Genomic DNA, 25,945 nt, shown 5'->3' on the forward strand with positions numbered 1-25,945 from the left:
ATTACCATACAAAGCAAGTAGCACAAACAGAGAGTCTGAAACTAATACAAAGTCATGATGGGAGTATTGAAAGAAAAAGTGTGAGCTTACAGTAACTTAACCTAGTACCAGTGGTAAATTAAAGAACTCTTGTCGCCTACACACACAGTGGAAGCAGCCACTTTAGGGGCCGGACTAATGTTCACAGGAATGCGACCAATCAATTTTTTAGGAGGTAGTGACCTCACGGACGTATGAGGTGCAGGTGTGCAGGTAATGGGTATCCTTTAAGGCTTTCCTGATCTCTGGGCAGTACTCAAACAATAGGTTCTGTCTGTACAACTTTATTAATTGTGGAGACAATGAAAGTGTGTATTTGCACCACAATGTGGAGTAGCTTTGTGCCCCAACTTGTAGCCGTAACAGTGTGAGAGAAGACAGAGCTTCACCAGAGGTTGAAAGATTAATCTTTAGTCATATAAAAAACAAAAATGGCGTTTTGAGATGTCTGTGTTCACTGTGTGCATGTTATCTGCGGACGTGCATCAAAGCGCAGCTAACTCTGTAACTCCTACTAACCAAATTATATGTGTGTGTGTTAAGTGTTATAATCTAATTATGTATATATGAGCTAAGCTCAAGCCTTTTAAGCTGTCAGACTTCATTTAAGCTGATACTTTACAAGCTGACGTTTGGAACCAATGTCTTGTCTATAATTTATTACGTAACCTAAGTGTCTTAACCCTGCGCTTTATTATGAAGACTAAACCTATGTGTGACTCTCATTAAATGTCTCTGCTTGTCATAAGCCGATCATTTGGCCCGATATCGCTTTAGTGTTTTCGCTCCATTGATGAACGATTATCATTCCAAAGCGCATTGTTGATTTTCTACATGGACTAAAAATGACGTTCAACGATGGAAAGATTCCGTTCCAATTCTGCAGGGTGTATGCATTCACTACCAGATCTCCATAGAGTTTACAGAGACACAACTTTTTCAGCCGATGGCTATGACAGATGGTCATAGATCTAAAGGTAAATCGTGTAAAACATGTACGGTGTGTACACATGAATCGGCTGCTGATCGGAACTTTCAGTCGTCGGTAAAATCGTTAATGATTTTGCATCGGGAGAATTTTTCTGTAGTCTGTACCCAGCCTAAGTCGAATAAAGCAGGGCGAGGAAGAATTTGAAAGCCTGTAACTTAATTGTTGGATGCTTTGTCTAAATTTATAGTCAAGTTGCATTATATTCCCTGAAATAAGTGATAGTTTGCAGAGTGCATTCGCTTTTTACTGAATTTTGGATGGGTGCAGAATATTAAATGTATTTCTGTCACACAGAACACGGTCTGCTTATGAGATTTAAATAAGTAGAACTTAATATTTGATGTAGCTGGCTGTCACGGATGATTCACTTTCTTGGATAGTAAAAACAGAGCATTAGTCATCTCAAACTATATATATTAAATTTGAAATGACAATATCATCTTCACAGTATGCTGAGATTACAGCATTGTTGTATAGTGACAAATGATACTGAATTATGTTCCTACTACATCTACTATATATTTTCTTTTCCATATTATCTGATGTATGTTTTGCTGTTGTTTTCAATCACAATCTGATGTGACACTTTATTCATAATTTTAAATGGTGAGAGGATACGGGAGAGTGCGTGTATCTTACCGTGTCAAACAAACTTTTTAGCATTCAGTTTTCTGGGATATGAATTTTGTTAATATATGTTTACATAAATTTATTTGGTATTGTATTTATTTAAACCTTTGCACAATAACCTTCAAAATTCCAGTAACTTTATTTAATAGATTATTGGCAGTTGTTTGAAGTATACATTTTATTTTAGATTCTTAAGGGGGAATTCAATTATTGAACATTTCCAGGTACTACAATAACCCAACTTCATAGATTTCTGTCATTTTACATGACCGTGGAGAATCTTAGAGGCACTTTGTGGGCAATTGATTTCCCCCTCCACCAGTTTTAAGTTATCGTTTGCATTTTTCTTAAGCATGAATTATGGTAAGATGTAGAGTCCAATTCATTAAGGCACACATACTAAGTGCAATGTGCGTCGGTTTTAAAAAAAGCACCTAAATCGAGTACATCTAAACCCGAACTTAACAAGGAGCAGATGTAAGATACACTTGTTGATGAATTCGGGTCTGCTCTGCTCTAACAGACAATGCAGGATCCATCCAATACATATGTGAAATATAAAATCACAAAAGAACACACAGAAAAAAAATAAAAGCTATTCAACTAATGTCACCTGTTAATAATAATATAGGCAGTAATGATAAAACATTAAAAGTAAAGAAAACTTGTTTGTTTAATTATTTTTTCCATGAAATGCATTTATTAGTATGTTATTAATGTCCACTGTACATAAAATACATTTTTACAGTTGATCCTGATTGCAAACCAATGTAACAACATGCGTACACAGCCGTCATCCCTGGTAATCAGTACTTAGACTAGACCTGTAGCTGGTGCAAGAGATACGGCTCAAAAACACGTAGCTGAGAGATGTCCAGAGCTTGAATCGGACGCTGCTGCGCTCGAGATTGGCGCGCCCTTACTGTACATTGACGCCCCTTCCCCGTCCTGTTCTATCCCTGAAAGCGTAGGCTGTAGCAAGTGTCCTTTGTGCTCGAAAATGAATTGACCATGGCTGCGTTCTCTGGTGAATGGTACGGATCTGGACGAGTGATTTTGTGGATTGGACATCCCTTAGTGAATCAGGCCCGTAAAGTGTGCACAGCTTTAAACTGTATTACTATAACACTCATTAAATCTCATTATAGCATGTATGACTATAGTATATCAAAATTAGGAGGAGCTAAATGTGAATGATATAGTTTGTTATTATTCTGAACCTTTAGCTATACAGCACCAACATTTTCCACAACATTTTACAATAGATCAAGACAAACATTGATAGCAACAGGCACTGTTCAGCTTACTCGTCTGCCCTCGCGGAATGTCTGGGAGACTCCTGAATTTCAGTGAGTTCCGCTGGACTTTCAGGTCAGTAGACACCGTCCTAGATCCATTTACTTAGTAAGTGGGCAGGGCCCCTTGTGATTCACCTCACAGTGATGACGCAAATCGCTTGTTACGCCCCACACTTTTCCCTTCGACCTCCCCTCTTAGATCTCCTGGACGGGATGTCCAGAAAGTTGGCAACTATGCTTCTAAGAAAAGGGGGGAAAATAGCTTTTGCCTGGGGCTCACTGGGGAGTCCCCTAGGGGGTCCACCATTTCCGTTCTTAGTAATGAAGCCCAGATAGTAGAGACCCTAAAAGAGCTGTCTCAACTTACTGGTGTCCAGGGAAGATAAGTACCCCAGGGGTCACATCACAAAAATACGTTACTACTCCTCCTGTTTTGTAAAGGTCCATGGATGAACTTTCTCCAGGGTCCACTAGTCTCTTAAAACGGTCCTGACAACAGGAACACTGGCCTGTAAGCTCTAGCAAGAAGGGCCCACTTACCTACTCTCTTACTGTACTGTCATCAATGATAAGTTCTAGCTAACTATGCAGCACTGCAGACTATGTCGGCGCTATCTTATTAGCGCATAATAACATGAGTTCAGAGAAAAGGCTGAAGTGAGCTGCCTGCTAGATTTTGTAACCTAAAGTAAAATTGAGACACATTTAAGTGTTTTAAGGCAACAAAGAACACCTGTAAATATAAAGGTGTGTAAACAATCGAGTGCTCTAGAGTAATACATGGATTTATTTTCTATCTGGAGAGCAAAAAGGTTTTAATGATGGAACTGGTGGGATCAGCAGATATACAACATAAGGAGATCTAATACAAAGTAGTGTTATGGAGGAATCAGGTGGAGAGAGAGTTAGATGGACAATGAGGTGACCATTAGACTGGATGACATATTTTGGGTTAATAAAGCAGAAAAATAATTGAATACTAAAATAAACTATGGTATGGTGTAGAGTATGGTGTAAGGCAAGGGGATGGAAGTCTATTACTATGACTTATTGCTTGTGTGTGTTTCACACACAAACCGATTCCTTGTTTGCAGCTGGCCAATGTCATGACAGCCGTACATTGACCTGTATTATTGAGAAAGCAGAGGTCAGAGGCCTCGGTTCCATAGACCGGGCAGTGATGTTCTCCTCTCTCTGTTGTAAGTGGCATGTTTGTGACGTTCTGCTAGCTTTAGTGTATAAATTAACTTGAATATTTTCCTCCACTCTTTTGTTTTTAATATCCATAGACAAATATCCTTGTTGGACTATTAATCCACCCAAAAGATCTGATTCTCAGAAATTTGTTGAGTGTTTATAATTTGCCTTATAATCCTGCAAGTTTTCAGTCGAGTTATAAAAGACTGAGCTGCTGTCATCACCTCCCCTCTTCCACCTTTTCATCTATCACTATAAGTGTTGCCACATAAGAATTTGAAATGTTTACATTTCCTGCGGGTAATGGGTCCTCTTTATTACAGCTTGCAGATCCATGCTGAATTTGAGTTGCAGCATATTTAGGAAGTTGTATGTATGAACTGTGTCTTATATAGAGTTGTGTTCGAATCCACATTCTTCCAGCTCCAGTTTGACAGAAGCCCCCCGTCACTACTGCTTGCTGTAGGGGGACATAACGTGCAGCCCTACTCTGGCAAAGTCACAAATGGACAGGTCCCTGCCCCCCAAGAGATCGAAACAGAGGTCACCTGAAATACTCTGTTCTGCGGTGGGTATCCTGATAAGGTGCTCCGACCTAGTCAAATGCACTTTAAAGATCTGATTTAGATCATAGTTGCCAACCTTTGCCGATTGGCCTCAGGGAGTCTCGGTGTCGAAGTGGGCGTGAGGGGGCGGGGCTCCACAAATTGCATCATTTTGGCCCCGCCCCCTTGTGACGTAATGACACAAACGCGGCAATTTATGATGCCGTAGAATCGCATCATGGAGGCTTCAAATCTACCCACTTCACTAGGAAGTAGGCAGATGAGGGAGAATTGTCAGCTCTCCCGGGAGTCCGATAGACCTACCCCAAATTCGGGAGTCTCCCAGGCATTCCGGGAGAGTTGGCAAGTATGATTTAGATGCTAGCTTTCCTTAGATATAAATGTGTCATACTTAATACAGTTGACTACATAAAAGATACTTCCCAGTATCTGACTAATGATCTCGGTCACTTACTTGGCCTGAGATGTTGAGCTGGCCAGCTACCACTGAAATGACATTTGCTATGATTATCCCCTAGACTACGGCTGTATTTCACAACAGATAACCCTGAACTAGGCCAACAACTTCGTTAATCACTTCTGATGAAATATTCTCGGCTGCTGATTCATCCAGAAAGATTCCTCCTCGGCTCAAAACTTAACCCAATAAGCAACTTGAGACTGCAACCAAAAACGAATCGATGCTTCAATCAGTGGAATCGATTAAAATGTTCAAATAAACTTTCAGAACAGATCTCGATTAAAATAAATGATTTTTTTTTTTTCACTGTGAAAATTCCTCTCTTGTCAAGGATTGGATGAAAAAAAATTGACATCAATAGAAAAATCTATATGACTTCAGCAAAGCTTTTAACACTTTTGCCAGGTGTTTATTTTGTACCCGTTTTCTTCTCTTTGATCTTCTGAATGCTCTTTAGACTCACGTGCTGTGTATACTTTCACAGGGCTTTTATCATCTGGTATAACGGAGAGTTGAGCTCGGAATTTTTACTTGTTTGTGGTGAATACCAGCTACTAGTAACCACTTTTATGCTGAAGAAGGAGATATATTCTATCTTTTCCCAAACATGTAATAAGTAAGATGTTACGTGCTGAATTTATAGTTAGGTATTAAACCAGCCTGAATGTGCAATTTTGCATCTTGTCAAAGCCACATTGTGGGTGGAGGGGTAAAATGTAAAATGTGTGGACAGATTTAGAGTTGGCGTCCTAGTTTAACTCTAAATCACAATATAAAATAAATCTGGCCAGCAGTTGTTTGCTACCTGCGGGTGTATGCAGTATTTTCCCTGCATGCATGAATAAAGTGCATTTGCACAGCTTGCTAACCAACGTGGTTTGTCCAGGTACCAATCTGCACACTTGGCCCTTACTCTAAATGATAACCTGTAGCTGTAGCAGAGAAGGAGGGGAAATTGTGACAAATTTGTAACTTGTACTCCATATTTTATAACATTATAGTGACAATTTTTCCATGTTATGTATTTGTCTTTTAAATATCTTCTTCAGACACAGATCACCCATCAAAGGACATTCTGGGGGGAATTGAGTTGCTGGCAATGTAGCGCGTGGTCATCGCGCCACTCACATTGCCGGAAATTACCGGTAGAAATCTCCGCTCATTCCTCCTCGCACATCCGCCTCAACGTGTCTCCGGATTGTCCGTGAGATACCTCGCGGCTAATTGAATTCCCCCTTCATATCCCGAGTAAAGATTTTTTTTAAATCAGAATATGGGATAAATATTGTAGTTGTTCAATCCTCAATTACTGTAGAATAACCCCATAATGTTTGCAACCTTTTTCTTTGTATGCACTAAACAAGGCTTCAGTACAGAACTGAACAAGACATGCATATTTTTATGGTAATCATGATGCATATTTCTTAGGTACTATAATTGTTCTAGAATGTACAAGATAAATGATAGGTAGGATCTGATTGGTTGCTATGGGCAACACCTGTACGTTTCCTTTCTAGAATCTCTAGTAAGTCTACCCCAGTAAGATATTTCAGACCATATCAGTAGGCAATGTGAGGTGCAAACTGCCAACTGTCTTAATCCACATCCATTTTTCACTTTATATGAATAAAGAAATTGAGAGTTCCTCCTTTCTGTGTACAAAGTTGTACATTTACATTATATGTACATCATTCTGCCCTCGAGGATATGTCTCACAGGTTTATTCTAGAATGCCCATTACTTATGAAGCAGAATATAAATGGATGTAAAAATAATTCCACTGTAGGTCAGTCGAGTTCTGGAGGGTCTTGAGTCCCATCACATTTAAATACCAGATATAATTACCAACGGTTCTCTGCAGCCCAGAAAAATTATTTGGAGTTGACCTCATGAAGTCTAATGTCACATTGCCATTATGAGCGTCTTTCCTTTTCTAATCTGCATTATCTGACCAACAGACTGACATAATGCAATTTCTTGTTACATCGTTATAGACTTATTCAAGAGTAACAGAAGTTTACATTAAATTGAAACCAGGGTTTGGAGTTTAGATAAAATTTTCAAAGCATTTATTTTAGGTGTCAGCTGAAACACTGGGCTGTCAGTTTTGTATTATACATGATAACGTGGACCTGCCACAATTAATTAACATATCCTGATGCAATAGTGCATCACAACTTTGTTCATCTCATACTGAAATGATTGGGTTTAGAAATGGTTACTTTCAGTCACTTAGCTGTCTCACATAAACCTTCTCCTAGCTGTCCTCCCTTACTGAATATAAAGCAGATGGGTGATACGAGTAACTATTTAGTTGGTATTGGAATCATTTCCTTTCTGTTTTAGAAAACTATAAACCATATAAATATTTATTTGAAGTTTGAAAATGTTATTGTTGATTTTTTGGCTTCTTTTAAAACCTAAACATACCAGAAATGGGAATATACATATTGCTTTAAGTACACACTATGGCAGTGGTTCCCAAACTGTGCGCCTAGGCTCCCTGGGGTGCCTCAGCGATCTCACAGGGGTGCCTCGGCCAGGGCCAGTGGTAAGCAAGGCGAGGGACTACTTGGTAATGATTTTGGCTTAGGGGTGCCTTGAAAAATTATGGAGGCCCTAAGGGTACCTTGAACTGAAAAAGTTTGGGATCCACTGTACTATGACATACTCCCATACTCCCAACATGCAGGTCCCCAGCAGGGAGCGTGGCCATGTTACAATGGGTTGCTTAGTGCTGTAAAACCTTAGGGCTAGATTTATAAAACCGCAGGTTTGAAAAAGTGGAGATGTTGCCTATAGCAACCAATCAGATTCAAGTTGTCATTTATTTAGTACATTCTACAAAATGATAGATAGAATCTGATTGGTTGCTATAGGCAACATCTCCACTTTTTCAAACCCGCAGTTTTGTAAATATACCCCTTAGTCTGCACATTAGTTATCTCCCTTACTCCAACATTCCCACCCACAGGACAAACATGGAGGCATGCACTATGGAATCTAGACAAAGTCCTAAATCTGGCAGAAACAGGAGTCATTGCCGGATTTGGGGCTTATCCCTATTTATCAGCATCGGGGATGCCTACTTAACATCGACAGTGGAAGTACAAGAACCACCGCTGTCCTCCTATCACTATCGCCATCTTAGGATGGTGACAGTCGGCGGTCAGTACTGGAAAATGCTTTTTTTTTAGCAAAATAAAGCAATTTGTTCTCCGCTTTTTAAATAAAGTTTGATTTTCCTATTTTTTTCTAGGCTTCCAGTTGCACAGAATTCTCTTATCTCTGCCAGCGTTACCGCGGAGATGAGCATCCACAATGACCTTTTGTTATTGGACAATAGAAAACTTCAATATTGCCAAATATATATAAATAGACCCCTATATGCAGATATATTAATTTACCTGAGACATACAGCATGACCTGGATATGAAGAGGACACTATCGCACTGCTCTGACCCCTAAAGACTGTTCCTCCCTTACACTTAGAGGTATAGGGCCTGATTCATTAAGGATCTTAATTTGAGAAACTTCTTATTTCAGTCTCCTGGACAAAACCATGTCACAATGCAAGGGGTGCATATTAGTATTCTGTTTTGCACATAAGTTAAATACTGACTGTTTTTTCATGTAGCACACAAATACCTGATAGCTTATTTGTACACTGAAATTTAAAGTGGATATTTGTGTGCTACATGAAAAAACAGTCAGTATTAAACTTATGTGCGAAACAGAATACTAATTTGCACCCCTTGCATTGTAACATGGTTTTGTCCAGGAGACTGAAATAAGAAGTTTCTCAAGTTAAGATCCTTAATGAATCAGGCCCATAGTTACTAAACTACAGGTTTTAAAAATGTTAAGATGTTGCCTATAGCAACCAATCAGATTCTAAATGAAAAACATGAAAAAACAGCCAATATTTAACTTATGTGCAAAATAATAAACTAATTTACACCCCTCGCATTGTAACATGGTTTGTCCAGAAAAATTAAGTAAGAAAACTTACACAATTTCTTGCCTAAATTCCTTAATGAATCAGGCCCATTGTATGTACTAGTGCACATGGATGTGGCCACACAGCAAGCCACATTAGTATAGTAACACATAATAACACGAACCCCCAAATTCCTATTGTGATCCATACACTGTGCAGTACAGGAAGGAATTCATTAGGAGATGAATGCTATTGTCATTCTGTTCTGTTAGTTTAGGGAAGGAAGTTATATTTAGAACACAATGGGTGTGCATGAACAAAACAATCAATGCACACAATCAATACCTACATTGATTTATATAGCAAGATGCTTTTGGGAAGGCAACTGAAACCACATTTCTATATATTTGATACAATCTTATAGTTTCCCCTGTTTTATGCTTGATTGTGTATCTAATAAAAATGCATTTTATTGAATAATTAATAATTTGGATGCGTCATGTAAAGGTTTAGCTGATAAAACAATCTGCTTAAAGTGGCTTTTCCATTTGTCGTTAGCAAGCCTGGTTGTCTTTGTTTCATATGGGATTACTCATAGAATTTGTACAGTACAATAATTGGTTTGACATTTTTATGTCAAATAGAAATTTGGTTTTGTTGTAGAAAATGTAGGACTTGTATGTAAATGACATCACTTGTAGAGCTGATGAGTTGCTGTCTTTTGCTGGGCAGACGTAACACTCAGTTCCATCTGCCCTCTTACTTAGTCTCATCTCTCAGAATTTGTGGTAGCACAGAGTGCATTAAAATTGTGGCATGCTTAGCATGTGAACCAGCATTGAGCATGAGCGAACAGTTAGGTTCATAGGTAGGAGCTGGGGGTGATAGGGAAGTTTGTATCACAAACATGATAAGTTAATCATACTTGCCAACTCTCCCGGAATGTCCGGGAGACTCCCGAAATTCGGGTAGGTCTCCCGGACTCCCAGGAGAGCTAACAAGTATCCCGCATTCTGCAACTTGCTTGTCAAAATGACGCGATTTGCGGTGAATTGCGTCATTTTGTCCCTGCCCTCCGCAACAAAACGGCATTTTGTCACGGAGGCGGGGCCAAAATGACTCCATTGACCGAACCCCGTCCCTCCCACCCTCCAACCACGCCCCCTGCCTGGGTTCTCCCGGAATTAACTTTTCAAAGGTTAGCAAGTTTGAAGTTAATAAGTTAATAAACATTTTATAATTTGAAAGACGTTGTATTATATATATATATCCTTTTTAAGCTGTTGTGTTTCTTTATTAACAGACAGTGAGGGGCACAAATCAGCATTGAGAGGCTGTGGAAGAAAATTATGTTACTGTTTTATTGAAACGTGGATCAATGCAGGAACGGTGCTTCCATTAGGCACACCTAGACGATTGCCTAGGGCACTTATGGTTAGGTGGCCCCTGCAACATTGGTTGAGTGACATAATGCTTGGCCCTGGATCATTGTTGTTCACTATCATAGATCTCACATAGATTGTATGAGCATCTATAGCAGTGGTTCCCAAATGCAGACCGTAACCCCCCCTAACATTTCAGGTTTTGAGGATGTCCATGTTTGGGCACAGGTGGTTAAATCAAAATGATTAATTAAATCATTTGCATGGATATCCTTAGGGGGGCTTGAGGGCCTCCATTGGGAAACAGTGATCTATAGATTTACATTAGGAGAATTTTGGCCATAATCATTGTAGCCTTAAAACCTGCCCTGTTGATCATTTACCTGCCTGCTAAGTGTTTGCAGCCCAATCATGTTGCACAATGTATCTTACAGCAAATGAGGGTAACCAGGATGACATGTCTATTAGAAACATATAAAGAGTAACTCGTTCCAAGCCGCTGTTATTGATTAAGTATAAGGAAAATGAATGCGGCTTTGGATAGATGGACAATGCAATGATATAACAATAGATTTTCTTCCAACTTCCTTTTTCACTTCATTTTACTTGCTCATCGCAGAGTGTGGGAGATCACTTTCATTTTCGTCACTTTGCTTTTCATTTTGCTTAGGTCCCAGCTGTCTTTTTTAATTAAATGTGAACCCCCGGGGGCTTTTGGACGCTTGACATAAAAAGGATATTGATGTGTTATAGAGCTAGAGCTGAGATAGCGTAATAGGGAATGTGCATATGAGAAAAATCCCAGCCAAAAAGTATATATATATGTGTGTGTGCGTGACAACAGAAGGTATCAATGAAAGAGTCCCGCTGAGATAGTGATGGATGTCTGGAACCACAGCAGAATGTCAGAAGTTCTATCGATTTCTATTATAAACTTCATATTTATACCTTTTAAATCAGAAATGCAGGGAGCACATAAGGCAGGGAGCACATTTCCATGTAAATAAGTACGATAAAATGACATTTTATGTTGGAAGGAACTGAAAGTGTTGTACATTATTATGCATTACCAGGTTAAAGATATGTTCCTACCCGCTCAGCACCACATAGGAACAGGCAGATGGGCGTTTTTTAACCATTGTATATAGATTGTTGATGTTTTCAGAGCTGCACCTTACAATTGCGGCAGCAAAATGCCAGCGTGACACGCTGCAACGTTTTAATTTTTTCCGTTTACATTGCAATGGCAAAGAGCGCACTTTATCACTGCACTACTGCAACGTCAGAGCCACTCTCTCCATTCATGTTACCATACAGGTTACACAGATGGTGCTAGGGCTTGTTTAATTCTCTCCAGATCTCCCTGAAACTGCCTCTGAGTTGTATGATTTAGAAAACGTATAAGACATCAGTTTGATATTTTGGCTGAAAATGCACCTGTCAGGATCAGCTGCAAGCGCTGCAGTCTGATGTGTTTGTAGCTTAGTAATGGCAACCGGCTGCTCAGACCAATCAGTCGGCAGACTCACTCCAAGTAACGGCAACTTGTGCCCCTTCTCTCTACAGTGCCGGCATCTAACCGGTTGCTAGGCAGCTGCCGATGTCATTCATTTAGAGCCTGCTCCACATATGCTGAACTTCTCTCATTGGCCCTTCCATGAAACCCCTTCCTGTCTGTCTCCTGTGCTGTAGATAGTTTTTGCTAGAAGTAGTGTCTTGAATTATAATCTGATTCGACTTCTTGTTGTGACCCGGATTGTGTATTAGGTTTCTCTATCTTCTCCTGTCCCTGACCTTGGCTTGTTTCCAGATTGTTTGCATTAAGCTCTGCCAACCCTGACCTCAGCCTGTGATACTGATTTGTGCCATTGAACTCGACCTGCCCTGACCTCAGCCTTTACTATGGTTTTATTCTATTGAACTCGGCCTCCCCTGATCTCCGGCCTGTATTTTGCACTTTTCCTGCTACCCATGCGGCTGCCTCTTACCTTCTTCCGTGTTCTGTCCACACCATCAGCAGTATTGTGTTTAATAAAAAATACTACTACCACTACCATGTTCCTTGGATAGCGGGCCATAGGCGAGCACAGCACATTTCATTGGGGTGTAGACCCCAGGATATCTGCACCACAGAGCGGGCATGTCTAGCACCACCTTGGGGTGATGATGAAAATAACAGACATTGCCAAAATGTTCACAATAATCATCAAATAAGCACAGCTCTTACCGCTCTGCTGTGGCTGGCGGAGAAGGGTTCAAAGGACTTTTAATATGAAAGGGGTCTGCTGTAGGTGAAGACCTGAAGCGGTTCTAGTAGTTTATGATCCCTTCCAGTATTGTCCATAACATTTATATGCATGAAGTTATAAAATGACATACTGACAATTACACTAACATAACATTAAAATGATAAGAGCCCCATAATTCACTGATAGATCTGATTTCCCTTTGGCCCCAGGAGAAAGGAAAATAATTGAATTTACTTTTAAACAGAAATTGGACACTGCAGCAAATTAAACACTAATATGGACATTACAGCATATTAAAGAATGTTCCCCAAAAACTGTCCTGCTCTTACCCATTCCTGCTGTGGAGATCTAACCACCTTGAGGTTAGGCCAAAGAGGGACTAGCTCAGTCTGCAGCAACATTGTTTTGCCCCTTGTCATAAAGCAGTACTGAATTATATTTATATAAACTTATATGCCTTATATGTTATATGTTATAGGACTTATATGTTATAGTAGCACAGATAATTCATATGACATCATGCATGATTTATTACATTGCAGTCTTATGATACTGGCAAGTTCTCTTAGGACTACATCTAACTAATATTTACTAAATGTATCATTTTGTTTTATCTGAACTATGTATTATGCACCATTAGGGGAAACTAAATCCATTTGGGCACAAAATGTAACTTTTTGTTGATCATTACTCCCAACATTCAACTTTTTTGAATCAAGACTTGGCCATGACCCACTGATAATGGGGTGTTAACGCATCGTGTTAGGGATGTGACTGCATTGTGTTTATTTTCTATTTAATTAAAATCAAATAAATCTTAGCCTTTAAAACCCTCCAGTAAATTTTGATTGACATTGATGTGAGTGTCCACTTAGCGGTGTACTCTGGGAATCCTGTTGTCTGCAATTTCCTTCTGCTGCAAATACAAAAGTTGGTGACCTTTTGTGAATGTGACATTACTTCTTATATGTTTCCACCTTGAAATTGTGTGTAGGTTATTGTGTAAGCTGTGTAGTATCCAGGTTACACAACTGAGTGAAATCAAAACTTATGTTTCATTGGAAGCCGTCTTCTCACCAACTAGTAGTACTATGAAGAGTTATGTTTTTGGTGCTCTGTTGTCTCAGAATTCCATTCTAGATTTTGCCGATGTCAGAGTTGTTGTGTTTCTGTTGCTCAACCATACTCACCTTGCTTTCTGAGCTGCTAACTTGGATTCCATATTGCAGCTGATTTATCAGCTCTTGCAGGACTCATCACTGCTCACTACCTAGCAGCTGAGCAGTCAACACTTTCTGCTTTCATGTTTTCTACCCTGCATCTGATCAGTCAACACTTCCTGCTCACATGATTTATACCCAGCAGCTGTTTGGCCAGGACCTACATAAATGCACTCATTGCCATAATTGCTTGCTAGTGTTAGGTTTGTCTAGGCTAGTTCCTGTATCTTTATCCTTATAGATTGGTATATTTTGCTGCCAAATTTAGTGTTTAGTGTTTGACCTTGACTTTATTTACTTGACCTTGCTGTTGGATCTCTGCCTGCCCTTGAACTTTCTATCTGTTTGTTGACCTTGATTACCTCTCCTGTCCTATGACCCGGCTTGCCTATTGACCATCCTCTTTTGTGTCCTGTTTGTCTTTTTTTTATCTATGTGTTGCTCCATAGCTGCAAGTTTCCCTGACTCAACCTCACTCACGGCTGTTAACAATTATACACTGATAGGATTAAGTCCAGGGGCCAGCCAAGTACCAGTGAACAGTGTGGTTCCAGGAAAGGCGGCAGCAAATGGTGAAAGACACCCAGCACCATAGGTTCAGTATAGGGGTTATCAGTCACTGATTGTGGGGTTCATAATATGAAGGTCCTATGCCCAGACCACAGCTGTGGTGCCAGCAGTATACTCTGGTCTGGCAACTTGGAGAGTGTTGAACACAAACTGTGCAGTTGGAGAAAAGCTTAGACAGCCTGCGGCTGTGTCCAACCAAATTCTCTCTGACAAATCTACACAGCACAGTTTGTGCTTCACATTCTCCAGGTTTTATTTTGATATGAATACACTTTGCCACTGCATCACGCTCTCAGTAGACCAGAGTAATATGCAATGACACCATGAAACAGAGCAACTTAAAATATACTGTAGTACGGGCACCCTTCTGGTGATGCACACACGAACAACTTCTTTGCTTTTATTGTCAGGATAGCAAATTAACAGATAACACAAGGTTCCACACACTTTCTTGTGATCCTAATGGTAAATAAGCAGAGACCAACTCCCTAGACACCGGCCGACTTATTCAGCATTGGTCATACTGTGCAAATGAAAAAAAACTGTTTAAATACTTTACACTCCTCCCCCAGCCCTAACTTGATGGACAGATGACACTTCCACCTTGCCTTTAAAAAATAGTTTTCTGCAGGTGTTCTTGTTGATTACTCTCACTACAGGCACAGCCAGTCAACTTGCTGTTAGCTGTGGAAAAAGATCCTTCTAAACCACTACAAAATATGTAAGTTAACTCACTCTCTATACTATTATTTTTGTAACACATATTTCCTCCACCTGTTTATCCTTAAACAAGGTGCACTGTTATGCGAATATATAATTCTGTCTGCAGCTTTGCTGTGCAAGTTGAAACAACTGAAGTTGTTCAGCTGAACAACTGACTCCTCTCTTAGAGGTCTGTGGCAAACCCTTCCCTTTGTCACAATACATTTAAATAAAAAGAGAAACTCAATGCACTCCAAAAAACTTTGTTAAATCGATTTTGCAGAATCATTGTGTTATTTACACTATACATGCCATGAATAATTAATAGACTGTCCTATTCAGTAATATTTCTTAAGTCGATGTTTTTATATTTTACCTTTTGTTTTAATGTTCTGGATTAATTATGATTAAAATTGTAGTCATTTTTATATTTGCATTTGCTGAATCTCAAAACCAGACCTGCATTTATTTTATAACTTTTAATCTAAAAGATAAATTTTGACATTGGTTTAGACATTTATAATTTCCTCCTACCTCCTCATACAATACTGCCTTATTTAATGAGTAATCAGACAGAAAGTTTGGTGAAGCAGCCAGTTTAGTACGCCCAGTTCTACAGAAGTAAGGGATCTATCTAGTGAGTCAGTGTTCTTGTAAGTGTTCTTGTGTGACCTTGGATGTCCTTGGAATCTTCTGTCTGGTTACTTGAGGAGAGTGTTAATATTGCAGTGTAGGAAAACAACTGATCTTGACTTATGTTTGTTTGTTTTTCATGTATCAAATAACCTGCAGATGATAATATTTTCAAGGTGAAATCTATAATACTTCTGCTTGAATAAAATAACCTTAATACACAAGGTTTTTTAACGAACGCTGAAATGACGACATCAAAACTCACTGATGAGATGTGATGATCTTAAAGGTCACTGTTTACACAGATAATATGTAAATGGGTTTATACATAAATTAAAATCACTTTAAAGTTAATATGTTACTGAATAGTTTATGGACGAAGATGGCCATGTTTGGAGAAGAACGGAAGTTTGCACTGGCGGTTTGAGAGTTGCCTTGTAGTTGGGCACATTGAGGGTATGTCTTGCAAAGTACGTAGTAGATGCAATGGTACTCTTAGTGTCGCGTTCTTTGCTGTGCAGCAGGAAGCACGGCCATTTACACTCTGCAAAAAAGGATACATTTCTGGTATTGTACATACTTTTATTAGGGTGTATTGTGCTCCTTTCAGTTGTTTTTTGGAAGAGAAGTGCATTTATATGCCCTTCCCACTTTTCCCAACGTGCAAAAAAAACTTCAAGCTCACACAAAAATGCTGCATATGAAAAGGACAGACCGCCGTGCTCTCTTGTTTTATTTAGACCATCAGTGAGCCAGAACACACAGTATTTTAGGGGAACAATTGTAAAATGTATATAATGAAAGATGTAGTTTTAAAGTGATCAGAGATTGGGCTTTTCAGGTGATGTTTACCGTTCCATAATACGCCGATTGCATTATCTGCCTATAATAGAATTTCTGTAGATTCATATATCTCTAACGTTACAGGTCTCTTCTCTAGAATACATCGTCCATTGCGGTGTGCCCATGACCCCCACTGCATGGCAACGCTTCTCAGGGTATTAAAGTAATTAATGTAAGAAAAAATAAATGCAAAAAATAAAATATGGAAACTAAATGTAATTTTCAAAGTATCAGGTAAGTAACAAGGAGGGAAGGAATAAAGCAATACAAAGGGAATTGCGACACTTTTCTCAAAGCTTAATTCTAAAATCGAAGCAAGGTTTGTTATCAGAACTCATAGAAATTACATTTGAGGAATTTCCTCAAACTTGAATAGAATATTCAGTAATGAAAGAATACCTGGTCTAAGGATACAGTTTTGGAGTTCTGGAAACGTCAGGTGGTTTACAATGGTTACAGGCTACATTCACTGTGTCTCAGCGCTGTAGGGTTGTAGTGTTATTATTGCATGTAGAAGCTGAACTTTTGCGCATTCAATACATGTAACTTTAAAGCAGCAATCTCACACAGAAGATTTATATTTTTTCGTCTTTAAAGATAAACAAATGTGGCTGACAGACACAGTCAGTCCTCTACACAGACATAGGCTCACAGTATGTAATAGAGGGGGATAGAAGGAGAATGTCACAGAGCTCAGAGGGTTATTCAAAGCCTCTCTGCTCACTACATTGTGTGACTGTGGTTGCCATGGTACTCCAAAATCATAAATCATTAATAGCAGCCTGTAGAATAAAAACAAGGGTAAATGGTAAATACAAACATTTTTCTTATAGCCTGCTGCAGTCAATTAGGTGAAATAACACATCAGGGGGTAAATGTATCAAGCTGAGAGTTTTCCGGCGGCTTTGAAAAACCAATCAGATTCTAGCTATCATTTATTTAGTACATTCTACAAAATGATAGCTAGAGTCTGGTTACTATAGGCAACATCTCCACTTTTCAAACCCGCTGGAAAACTGTCAGCTTGATACATTTACCCCCAGATGTTTTAATGGGGTTGCTGATTTAAAGTCTCTTAAAATACCTTCAAAAAATTGCACATCCATATTTCTAGAAGTCATGTTGAGGACTGTGTATGTTCCTTTTTCTATTATTTCCTAAAATATGAAATTCACTATTTGTAGCTGTTGCCCCTTTACTCGCATGACCTGTTTATCCAAAATTCTTTACAAAACGTTCTCACAGCTGCAGTCACACCTGGCTACTTGCGGGAGCAGCAGCTGTGTAAGGGTTGCTATCTTTCCTAGTGGGATTTACAGCTTCAGTTCTGCTGACGGTCATTTTTTAAACTATTTTATGATATTTTTTTTACCCTTTCACTGCTGACCTTTAGATCTGTCTTTTGTGCTAAATAGAAGCAGCTGCATTGGGGCAGCTCTGCAGTCACGTGCGCTGTGATTTAGGGTACAAATGAGGATGCGTGGTCCCATAGTGGGTGTGTAGGTTGAGGTTTTGAAGAGACGGCGTTTATTGTAACTGCTGAGTTTAGAAAAGACCTGAGACAGGAGAGATATGATCACTTGTCTCTGGTAGTCTGCAGAGGTATTTACACATTTTTTAGATGTGTTTTTCTTTTTTTTTTAAAACAAATGTAAAATACCCCTTTTGGACATTTTGACATATTGGGTGGTATACCTGTGGCATGTTTGTGCTCTTTATATTAGGTGCTTTTATGCTTTAATCTTATTTTTGTTACAAAGAGCATTTTTGTGAAGTGAGGCACATGAAGCCAAACGCCCTTAAACTTTTCCACATGTTCAGAAACATAGCACTTACCCATTGAGGGTTAAGTTGTTGGAGATCTCCAGCCAATAGAATTCTGTGGGAGTGTTTAGGTTTGTGTGCCCATATATTCTCACGCAGAGGATGCTGGGTCTTTTCCATCGCAGAAATCCCCTCCCACCCGCCCTTTATGATGATGTTTATAACGTTTGAGTAGTCACAGAGTGAGTAAGGTTAGGCGGGAGAGCCCTTGCAGTTGGCAACTAGGGCATACAGTGTTATCGCTGATTGGCTAATGCCACCACATACTTCGAAGCACCCTGGTTCGTGGTTACCCGGTACGGGGACCCGTTGATCTGCATTGTACGGCAATTCATTTGTGAGCCCTGAAGTGATGTGGTCACTATTACGCCAGATTTAGCACCGGCCAATCGTAAGGGACTAGGACCCGGTACCAGTGGTAGACCAGGTGGTCGTACACTGTTTGGTTTAGCCTTTAGTGGTTTGCTGAAGTCAAGTGCTCTCACCACCACCAGGTTTATATATATACTTTAATAAACTGTGACCTATTTAGCCAAAGCTGAAGTTGTCGGTGTCTTTATTTATTAGTTGGTAAGAGATATGGTTATAACGGAGGAGAGGTTGTGCGTGGAAGAATGAATCTGTGGTATGAAGTTTATGACATATACAACATTTTTGTCTCTCTTACATTTTGCCAAAACATCTGTATTTAATTCAAACTAACCCACTTTATTTAAGTTATGTATAAACTCACTTACATAACATCTCTGTAAACAGTGGCTTCTAAAATCATTACTTATCATCGGTGAGTTTTTGATGGCGTCATTTCATTGACGGTGAAAATTTTTTTTGTGTATTATAAGGAATAAAGGGTTTTTAATATAAGCAATATTATTATAGACTTCCCCTTATTATTAATATTATCATTTGCAGGTTCTTTGATACATGAACAAACAAACAATAGCATTATGAACTTTCTTTAGCGTTCCTGGTTTCAGAAAATTATTTTGGGTGCCGTGACCGTATGAACTATCTGCAAATGGAACACAAAGTCTGGTTGGTAAAGAAGAATGTATTTATATAAATAATGTATACGCTCTTCCTGGGATTCTTCTCACTCGAGTGTACAGATCCTTATCAGTAGCATGTCTTCCAGCACACTGGGTAGCCATCCATTTGTTTATTGATTATGTCAATACCTGTTACCGAGTGTCCTACTCATTTGTAAAATGCCATATTCCTTGTGTAACATCTCTTTCAGGACAGCCTCTGATCAATGCCTTGTCTTTCTGAAAAGTTGTCTTATAATCAATTTACAAAGCAGAAAATCATTTCCCGAGCTTGGAGTTCCGAAACAGCTGGGGGCCAACAATAACAGAGAGCTTTTGGTTAAGGTCTCTGTCGATAAAATGAGGGAGTAAAACTGGACCTAGTCTTCTGGCTAAAAGATACAGTGTAGGCAGGAAAACCTTCTCAGACTGTTCATGCAGCGTGGTCAGAGGTCTAAACCGGGGTTTCTTAAGTGGTCGTGTTTTGAAGATGGGAAATGGGAAATAATAGAATAAGGTCGGTGAAGTACAAACAAGCTATGCAGGTTAATACTTTCATTTTTGCTCGTTTAAATTTTGAAAAATGAATGGAGGGGAGAGAGCAGACTATATGGAGTTGGGTGGCTTTTGGGGAGGTGATGGAACAAGGATGGAGAAAAGTAGAACATGCTCTTAAGAGTTATGTAACTTATTTGACTGTCTGCTGAGTAGTATTTCAGGCCACAGAGAAAAATATTAATAAAATAATATTGGAGGAACCTTTGCTAACTTTTGGCATCTTCTCTGGGGATGTCCTGTGGTTGGGGACTTCTGGTCAAAGGAGGTTGTGGGGAGACGCAATACGGGCATCAAGATTCCTTTATTATTTCCTAAGACTTGTGTGTTAGGTCTTGGAATATATTTGCTGCTTGACAGGAGCACATTCAGATATGTCATTAATCTCCTTACATTGGCTAAGGTCTTTATAGCCCAAAAGTGGATGGCCAGTAATGGACCCAATTTTGCTGCCTGGGTGGATTTGGTGAATGAGACTATGGGACATGAACGGTTTACCTACCAATCCAGAAACACTATGCCTGAGCACAATAAAATTTTGTCTCACTGGATGAAGTCTAAATATTAGAGATGCTCACTGACCCCGTGAACTGGTTTTGGTTTTGGATCTGGAATAGCATCGTGTTTTGGTTTTAGTTTTGGCAAAACCAACCCTCGTGTGTTTTGGTTTTGGATTTTTTAGAAAAATATGCTATGTTCCTACATTATTCTTAACCTCAATAACACTAAGTTCAAGTCATTTGCAGTCAATTTTGACCACCTCACAGATCACAATATTATTTTCATACCCTTTCGGACAAAGACTGCAGCGACCTGGCTGGATGGTAAGCGACAGAGCAATGACACAAACACACGGCAGTTCCTAGCACATCTAGGAAACATTGGCACACAGCAGTGGCAGAAAAGAAAAATGGTGCAAGATGGAATTGTCCTTGGGCCCGCCGTTATGTTGGATCTTAAAAAGGAATCCAAAAATCGCGAGATCCGATGACGTCACAATGACGTTTTGCCTCGTTTTCAAATCCGAAAAAGCGCGAAGGGGTTCGGTACTCGGATCCCCTAAGTTCAGGTGTGTTCGGTTCTCGAGGAATCAAGCCTGAGCATCTGTATTAGGAATGAGAGGGAAAGCTATATCTCTTTGGACCAAATGTTACATTGAATATTCACTTGAACTGTGCGTTGTTTATATACTTAACGTCATATATGTATTTCCTTGCAGGCTTATATACTTGAAAGAACTGGAATTATGTGCTAAGTTATGTTTCATGTTTCAATTATGTTGTTTGAAAAACTTAAATAAAAATATTTGATTAAGAAAAATAAAAATAAAATAAGAATTAGTGACGTCTCGGAGGCACGAGCCACTAGAAGCCTCCGCTGTGTACAGGAGCTTTAGTTACAAGTCCGTCATCTTTATTTTATCACAAAGATTCAGAATAGACAAATGTTCACAGAAGTGCGATACATGTGTAAACTGTGTTATTACTTTGGGTGCAATGTAATCTATAGTCTGAATTAGAGGAACATTTTGAAGTAAACCTCTAAATTCCTATTCCTGCCATGCTCAGCACATGTCGTCCTTGAGCCTAAACTCTTTCTCATTTCACTTGGCAGCCTAGAAATATCTTATACACAGTCTGCAAAACACAGCACAGATCTCAGCCAGGGTATTAGTCAGGGAGTCTCCTAGTTCCGGACATATGACTTTGAATGTTATTTTCTTTTGTACTATTAATGACTTTTATTTTTATTTACAAAAGTACTCACTTTACAAACGTTTCTTTTTACATGTCTACCAGACATTCGCCAAACTAAGAAAACCCATGAGTTAGTCTCAGCACATGAGATAAATCATGATACAAAAATAATTGAAAAAGAACGTAAAATAGCAGGTAGTTAAAAACAGCCAATGGATGCTATAGATGGATTCTACATATCAAAGTAAGTAAAACTGTAATTGCAAATAAGTATTAGGTAATAAACTAGAGAGACATTCGTGTAAAATTATTTTATCCTTAAAAGTTGACGATTACATCAATGATCTGTCGAGTGGAGAACATAATAATGAAAATGCTTTGACGTTTAAAGAAAAAAAAAAGAAGCAGCAACAATCCAACCTTGGACACAATAAAAAGTCACCTTGGTTTATAATAACATTTAAAAAAAAAAGAAAAAAGTCCTCCAAATTTTAAAGTTAACAAAACTGGCAAGTAAAACTTCTAAATAGGAATGTGATGATGATAATGTCATAAACAGTAAAAGCAGATTCCGGGTGAGTAGGTTACTATGGCAACAAACAACCACAGTTGAAGTCTCCAAACAGTAGAACGATAATGTTGCATACAAATGAGTACAAGGTCTCTCTGTAGCTAACCAGTGAGTCCATTGTTGTTGCTGGGAGGATTTATGCAGCCCACCAATGATCAAGTGTCTCCCACATCCCGTTCCTCTGCTATACTCCTGTCTCCATCCTTCCCTTTACTGGTAGACATGTATAAAAAGTAGAGATGTTCACTGACCCCCGTGTTCTGGTTTTGGTTGTGGTTTTGGATCTGGATTAACTTCGTGTTTTGGTTTTGGCAAAACCGCCCATACGTGTTTTGGTTTTGGTTTTGGATCCCGATTTTTTGCTAAAATTCCAATTTTTTTTGCTAAAATCACATTATTTTTGCTTTTTTCCCCCCTACATTATTAATAACCTCAATAACACTAATTTCAAGTCATTTGCAGTCAATTTTGACGACCTCACAGATCACAATATTATTCTCATACACTTTTGGCCAAATACTGCAGCGACCTGGCTGGATGGTAAGCGACAGAGCAATGACGCAAACACACGGCAGATCCTAGCACATCTAGGAAACATTGTCACACAGCAGTGTCGGTAAAGAAAAGTGGGGCAATTAGCAATGGAGCAATGGAGCTCTCCTCTTTGTGTTACCTATATAACACAGTACAATGTAACTGCAGATTTAGAAGGCCAAGCCTGTTAGGCCTATTATTTGTATTTCAGCAATGACAAATAGCAATGGAGCAATAGAGCTCTCCTGAATGTCACTGGAGACTTTGAAGAACTCTGCTATCCCTCCTCTTTCTATTCTACCTATGACACTGCCCAACTGCACTAGAGACTACCAAGAACTGTGCTACCCCTTCTGTGTCCCTCTGTGAAATGGCGCTGGATCGCCGTGGAGGGCGGTACTTAGAGAGTCCAAAGCTCAAGAGATCCGAGATCCGATCACGTAACAATGACGTTTTGCCTCATTTTCAATTCCAAGAGCGCGCGAAAGTTCAAGTGTGTTCGGTTCTTGGGGGAACCGAGCTTGAGCATCTCTAATAAAAAGTGGTGCAACGGGAAATGGTGGTGTTGTCCATAGCAAACATTCAAATATATCAGTATTAATAGGGGCAAAGGCAGCATTTTAGAAAAGGAGATACCTAGAAGGGATATCACTGGAGGGACAAAGAACTAAGGGTGATAGATCCATGAAATAGTCTGCGGAGAGTGCATGGAACAAACATACTGTCATTGTCAAGGCTTAGATTGAAAATATTAATAAAGAAACAAAACAAAAGAAACCCAAAAATAATAAATAATTAAAAAAAATAAACACACACAAATAAGGGCAGACTAGAGGGACCAGTAAATCTCTATTCCTATCTCCATCCTGCTTGTGGGGATGATGAAATTTGGTTACAACGTGACATAGATGGAGGACACGCAGGGGGAATGCAGGGGGTGCAACAAAGCGTTTTGCCACATTGTGGCTCACCGCCGTCTGCTCAATCCTTGTCCCACCCACTTCATTAGGTAAGGGGTGATCTTCTCTCCCGGAAGTCTGGGAGCACTCCCCGAAATCCAGGAGTCTCCCAGAAGTTTCAGGAGAGTAGGCAAGTATGCACTAAATCCAACATAATTGTATTGTAGCAAGGACACATTTTGCCCACAAGTTTAGTCTGTTTCTAGATAGGCATAAGACCATCTATGTAATATATTGGGAGTGATTATTACACTGACAGAACTGGCATCTTTACCCACCTCCCCACCCAGTCCCTGAAATAAGGACAGTCCCTTAATAAATGTGATTGTTTATTTGATTTATACATTCAATAGTATTGTCTAAGTGTTGTTAGGGGCGCGTCTGCCTCTCGGATTTTAAACACTCTGTAAAACTAGTGTTTAATTCTGTTCTGAATATATTGTATTACTGTTCATCTGAAATAAAGCAGCCGGTGCTTGTGACTCAACCTCAGCAGCGTTCAGTGTGTGACACATATTCCTAAAAGCCACTGCTCTGTGAAATGCATCTTCCATCACATGGCCCCCTGTGTGGTTCCTTCTTCGCAGGCATGCGGTCCGCTGTGTCCGGGTGCATAGTTTTCTCCTGAAACATGATTATTACTTAAATGCTTTCCATCGGGACGACATCATTCTTACATTGGTGCTGTCAGCATCTTCAAAAGAAGATGCGTCTTGTGCCTGCTGTACAGCAACAGATGTAGGAGGAAGCACAGAGAAATGATCTGTTGTATGTGTCCCCGGCAGCAGACTCTGATCCTTGGGGAAGCCATACTAGTTCAGTAACATGTCCCTGGAATGCACACTTTGTACAGACATGGGAAGGATGTAAATGTGTATTACATGTCTCTGACAGTGGTGGTAATCGAGTTATCGGTGTTGTAAACACCAACACTGTTTACTCCTACATGATTATTCCAATAATGAACAGTGCGACATAGAAAAAATAACTACTTTCCAGTAAAGAGACACAGAGGAAATACGATGACAGGACATCGCGACACTTCCAAATGACGTCAGTTACGTGCACGAGTTGGAAATTTTGGATTTTAAAGCGACAATGCACGGACCCAGGTAAGTATTAGCGTTAGGGGTTAGGGTTGAGGTTATGGTTAGGAGTTAGGATTAGGAATAAAATTAATATTACCATAGTCCATGCGTTGCCGCTTTAAAAAAAAAACAAAAAACAAAGTTGCGTAAGCAACTGACATCATTTGGAAGTGTCGGGATGTCCTCTCATAGGATTTCCGCTGTGTCTTTTTACTGGTAAATAGTTATTTTTTTCTATGTCGCACTGTTCATTATAGGAATAATTATGTAGGAGTAAACAGTGTCGGTGTTTACAGCGCCGATAACTCGTACTACACCCCCTGACTGATGGAGAAAAATGCTTAAATGTTTTCCTAGCGATTGTTTTATTAGCTGAGTGTTTTTTACTGTTTCATTGTTTTTTCTTATTACATCCTTTGGATTGTGCTATTTACATGTAGTCGATACTGGGAAAATTCTCCTTTTGAGAACATAGACTTGTTTGAATCGTCTTGCCAAGTTAAAGAGTTGTTCAACTTCAAATACAGCTAATTTATTAGATTATTTGTGCCGTCCTGCAGCTTTCACTGAACGTTATGGGCTTCATTCATGCTCAGACATGACCTGTACACAACTTACCTCTAGAAAACAAGCTCGAAACTTGAGCATTGTTATGACCGTATTCAAATCCAAGCGGATCTCAATGTACATTTGATTTTGAACCTGGGTATAAGTAGGCGCTGCCTAAAAGTTACTTGTTGCATGTAGACAGACAGAACAAAGTGCAGGATACGCATCTGCATATGTGCAATTTAAAGTCACATCAAAATGCATGCAAAAAAATGTATAAAATAAATTAACAACTCAATAATCATTAATAAAAAAGAGTTTAAAAATATTTTCTTTCTATTTTATTTACCTTTTAATACATAAATGTCGATGTTCTTATTGTGTACCACTTCTCTTGGGACACTCATTCGCTAATTCGCC

The 25,945-nt window shown here is 39.3% G+C and overlaps 1 protein-coding gene across 1 annotated transcript in view; it reads left to right on the top strand.

The window, feature by feature from the left end:
- Positions 1-25,945, top strand: part of ZMAT4 (zinc finger matrin-type 4) — a 287,868-nt gene that overhangs the window by 145,363 nt on the left and 116,560 nt on the right. The window lies entirely within an intron of this gene.

The sequence above is a fragment of the Mixophyes fleayi genome, chromosome 6 (assembly GCF_038048845.1).
Source record: "Mixophyes fleayi isolate aMixFle1 chromosome 6, aMixFle1.hap1, whole genome shotgun sequence".
NCBI classification, from domain to species: Eukaryota; Metazoa; Chordata; class Amphibia; order Anura; family Limnodynastidae; genus Mixophyes; species Mixophyes fleayi.